At 46.7% G+C, this 5,129-nt stretch overlaps 2 non-coding genes across 2 annotated transcripts; both read left to right on the top strand.

Moving 5' to 3' along the window:
- Window positions 1-1,896: 1,896 nt before the first annotated feature.
- TRNAT-CGU (transfer RNA threonine (anticodon CGU)) lies at window positions 1,897-1,969 on the top strand. The gene has a single exon. It is a non-coding gene; the product is annotated as a tRNA-Thr (tRNA).
- A 426-nt stretch (window positions 1,970-2,395) lies between these two features.
- Window positions 2,396-2,468, top strand: TRNAT-CGU (transfer RNA threonine (anticodon CGU)). Its single transcript has one exon. It is a non-coding gene; the product is annotated as a tRNA-Thr (tRNA).
- Window positions 2,469-5,129: the final 2,661 nt, after the last annotated feature.

The raw sequence follows: 5,129 nt of genomic DNA, 5'->3' as shown, positions 1-5,129 counted from the left end.
AAGGGGATAAGTTCGTAGTCGTTACGTCGGTGCAGCTAGTACAGGATCGGTTTCATTGGAAGCCTATAGAAGAGACCTTCGCCCTGCAATGGGTATAGTCAGGCTGATGATGATGATGAGAAAACGTTCTTACTGGCAGGGCGGGTAGTCACCTTTCGTGTTGTGGCTCGCGTGGTTGCTGAAAGAGATAAAAACCATGATTTGAAAATGCTTTCGTTCCAAAATATTACAGCAACAGTAGCGAACATCAACACCATTCTGCGTTTTTCATTCAGCAATACGCATATGTTACTGAACATATCCTCTTTCATTTGTAAACAAAGCGCCTATAGTTTTGCGTAAATCTCAAAACGTATATTTCTATGTGCTTAAGCAAATCACGACCCAGTGAATTCTAATAGACTGGGGGATTTTACGTAAATCTCAGAATGGTCATATCTATGTCCTTGAGCGTATCACGACTGAGTGAATTGTAATAAACTCGGAAACGCCGAGGCGACGTAAATTCCGCATATCACCACTTCCATTTGCGTGTTGTCCTCTGTGCCTACTGACGTGGCTGCCCCGTTAGGTGACCGAATCGTGTGGCTCTCACTTACTTTATTAGTCAATTTCTCTTAACAAATGAGCCCTCAAAACACATCCCCTATGCTTCCATTGCACAACCAATTTCTGAGTTCTGATTATTTCAAATGTAACCTGAGATGTTAAAGGAGTATTAGCCACAGAAGACTGCGACATGTTCTATGCACACGATAGCCTGAAGCTGAAAGAGTAATCTTCTGTGCCCGGCTTGTGCTTATGGTCAAATGAGTATAGTGTCATTTGACGCAGAATGTATTAACATGCGTAGTTTACACTGTATTTGTACAGGACTGTTTTATGACTGCTCTTTTGGTATATAAAACTTGTTAGTATAAATACGAGATCATGGACAAATTACATGCAGGTTAAATATCGAGTTTTGTAGGTATTCTCATGACCTTACTGATGAAAACATTGCGAGCTTCGAACGCTTCGAGCTTCAAAATGAACCATAAGCCTAGCCCAGCAAATCAATTCCAGGCGCTTTCCAATAAGCTTGTAACACTTGTCCATATAAACACATCATATTGATGTCAGTATCTTTCGAGTACAAAAACCTGCAGTTAACATTTTGAGACGGCTGAAGCGAACAATGTTCAATACAATAAAAACGTGTTTGGTGGGTTCTGCAAATTATTAGCAAATACCTAAACCAAGCTTCTCAAAGAAAGATTGTCACAGCTATTGATTACTTTGCACAGTTTTACAACATGTAAAGATTGCAGTGAGATAATCTTTCTTTGCATCCATACCGTTGTTGTGGCTAAGTGGCTATGTCACTCGACTGTTTAACCCGAGCACGCCGGAAGAAAACAAAAAGGAATGCCTGACGATCGTTTTCGCCGAAGCTTTATGTATATTTCTCTTCATCTCGTTATTTGGCTCAAGCTCCAAAAGCGCTTCAGGCGAGATGGCAAGCGAGTAGTTTTCAGGAGTGAGTATTGCCCCTTTTTGTTGCTCATAGAATGATTGAGCAGACTTCCCCTTCCTGCATCCTCAGATCTTCATCGTGCACTTCGTTGTCAAAAGTGAGTGCGACTCAGGCCACCATCCTATTTCAATTCTACCGCGACTACTATCACGACCAACAATCTGCCATCAATTAATACCGATCCCTTCTTCAGTAAACTTCTCTCTAGTACACAGCAGGATTCCTCTTACACAGATGGCCTTTATGTGATTACCATGGCATCGCGTCTCGTGCCGGTGCGGGGTATGAAAATGAAATGTTTTGTGCCAATATTAGCCTTATTGTCGCACTCGATAAGAAACAAGCTGTCAATCCCACTGAAAGTAGAAGGGGGGACAGCGGCCGATGTAGCTCAGTTGGTAGAGCACCGGACGCGTTATTCGGAGGTCGTGGGTTCGGATCCCACCATCGGCACGTTGTTTTTTCTTCTACTTTCTGTCTAATTATCTTTCCCATAAACATATTGCATTAATTATTTCTGTGATTATCCAAGTAAACATTAAAAAAAAAAGACAAAGTACCATCCCCAACGCTTTCCTTGGCCTCGCCGACTGTTGGCTTCTTTCCTTCATGTAATTTAACGAGCACCCTCATTTCCCCTTGATTGATCTGCTTGTAGCTTACGGGGGTCTCGGTTCTGGCAGTCTTGAAGCCATAGGTAGCGTAAGAGGGTTCTAGCACAGCTTTCGCCCTCGCTCTTGATCACGTTCTACGTGACGCTGGCGGTAAAAAAAGGACGTCCCACGTCCGCCGCTATGGCTGAGGGTGGGGCTGGTGAACACTCTCAAGGTTCGTATACAGACAACATAAATACCCAAGAAAGTAGCAGGGGGGACAGCGGCCGATGTAGCTCAGTTGGTAGAGCACCGGACGCGTTATTCGGAGGTCGTGGGTTCGGATCCCACCATCGGCACGTTGTTTTTTCTTCTATTTTCTGTCTAATTATCTTTCCCATAAACATATTACATTACTTATTTCTGTGATTATCCAAGTAAACATTAAAAAAAAAAGACAAAGTACCATCCCCAACGCTTTCCTTGGCCTCGCCGACTGTTGGCTTCTTTCCTTCATGTAATTTAACGAGCACCCTCATTTCCCCTATATATATATATATATATATATATATATATATATATATATATATATATATATATATATTGTGAGACAGCACTTGCACAAACGTCTGTTCTTTTCAGAACCAGCTGGCACGCAGCGCGCGACGCTCCGAGCAGCAGTCAGCGATGATGATGATGAATATATACAGATGAAAGAGGTGAAAGTTCACGCGCTGCGCTCACACAAATCCCCCGACAAGAGAGCGGCCACTCTGGTCGCTGATTACAGGGATGAGGGACAACGGGCATAGGGCTTCATGCGCGAGACGTGGACGATCTCTTCGGAGCGACGACGTCGATCTGCGACGGTGTGCGAGAGAGTAACGCGGTAGTTCACCGGAGACGTTTGTTGGAGTACTGTATTAGGGCCAATGTAACGATGGAGGAACTTCTCACACAGGCCAGGAATGCGGATTGGTGTCCACAGGAAAACTTCATCACCGGGGTAAAAGGAGGGAGTTCGATGGCGTTGATCATACAGGGCTTTGCGTTCTTGTTGAGCATTTTCAGTGTTCAAACGGGAAAGTTGGCGACACTGGGTAATACGAGTGGCAAATTCTTCGCCCAGAGATTCAGACGTAGAGGCAGCAGAGAAGAAAGTAGTGTCGAATACTGTCGATGGTTGACGGCCATAAACTAAAAAGAAAGGGCTATAACCAGTAGTGCGCTGAACAACGGAATTGTAGGCGTAGGTGACGAAAGGTAAAACATTGTCCCAGTTCCGGTGATCAGGAGCAATATACATAGATATCATGTCGGACAAAGTGCGATGAAACCACTCGATGAGTCCGTTGATCTGAGGGTGGCAGCTAGAAGAAGTCTTATGGACGGTGTTGGCTGCGCGCAGTACTTCCTCGAGGATTTGAGAAAGAAATGTCTTTGCACGGTCGCTAATGAAAATACGAGGAGCCCCATGACGCAAAACTATCGCACGCAGGAAAAAATCGGTGACTTCAGAGGCGGCACCGCAGCGAAGAGGTGCGGTTTCAGCGTACCGCGTTAGATGGTTGATGGCAATGACAACAAAACGGTTGCCGTCTGACGTCAAAGGGAGAGGACCAAACAAGTCAATGGCGACCGTGTCAGAAGGCACAGATGGGCAAGGTAGAGGTTGCAGTAGGCCAGCAGGAGGGGATGTTGAACGCTTGCGATGCTGGCAAGACGGACATGATGAAATATATTTAGCGACGCTGGCAGAAAGCCCAGGCCAGAAGTAGCGGCTCTTGATACGGTCGTAAGTTCTAAAGTGGCCTAAATGTCCAGCAGTGGGGTCGTAGTGGTAAGCCTCCATAACTTTAAAACGAAGGGAGCGAGGGGCCACGGGTACCCAGCGTTGATCCGTAGGGTGATAAACGTCGCGGTAAAGTGTTCCATGGTGAAATCGGAACCGACGAAGCTGACGGCGCAAGCGACTGTTTGGGACAACTGATTCTCCACGGAGGCGAGCGATGATTGTGCGGCAGTAAGGGTCAGTCAGCTGCAGGGACGAGAAATCACCATTGTTCTCGAGTGGAGCTGTAGCGATGGGTGCAACATTCAGGTGGCCCGCAGAAGGCTGACTCGGATGGCAGGAGGGAGAGGAGACCGTTTATGGGGCCGAGTCAGTAGGTATCAATGGGCAGCGAGAGAGAGCGTCAGCGTCGAGGTGTTTTCGCCCAGATTTATAAGTGATGGTGAAGGTGTATTCTTGAAGACGTAGTACCAGCGACCAGTCGACCGATAAGTTCTTCAGCGATGACAGTCAACAAAGTGCGTGATGGTCTGTGACAATGCTGAAGTGGCGGCCATACAAATAAGGTCGAAATTTTTGACCCGACCAAACAACGGCGAGGCACTCTTGCTCGGTAATAGTATAGTTACGCTCAGCTGCAGTAAGCGTACGACTGGCGTATGCGACGACTTGCTCTTCAGACACTGCGTTGCGTTGCAAGAGAACCGCGGCAATACCGTGGCCACTGGCGTCTGTGTGAAGTATGGTGGGCGCGTCAGCATCAAAATGGCGAAGCACAGGAGTGGAAGTGAGTGCCTGCTTGAGAGCTTTGAAACCGTCTTCACATTCACTGGACCAGGTGTAAAACACTTGGGAAGACACGAGCTTGCGTAACGGGGCCGCAATTGTTGCAAAGTTCGGAATAAAACGGCGGAAGTAGGAGGCTAAGCCAAGGAAGCTGCGAAGATCTTTCTGACGTTGGGGCCGAGGAAAATTAACGACAGCCGCAATTTTTTCGGGATCAGGCTAGATTCCTGCCTTACTGACGACATGGCCGAGTACTTTGGTGGTCTTACTGGCAAAGTGGCATTTCTTGGTATTCAGCTGAAGCTCCGCCCGGGCAAGGGCCGTGAGGACTTCAGTGAGACGCTGTAAGTGCTGAGCGAAGTTTGACGAGAAGACAATGATGTCGTCGAGATAACATACGCATGTTTTCCATTTCATGCCGGGAAGAACGGTATCAATCATG

The sequence above is a fragment of the Amblyomma maculatum genome, chromosome 9, assembly GCF_055883805.1.
Source record: "Amblyomma maculatum isolate TAMU_Amacu chromosome 9, ASM5588380v1, whole genome shotgun sequence".
Lineage (NCBI taxonomy): Eukaryota > Metazoa > Arthropoda > Arachnida > Ixodida > Ixodidae > Amblyomma > Amblyomma maculatum.
This window is presented reverse-complemented; position numbering and strand designations above follow the sequence as displayed.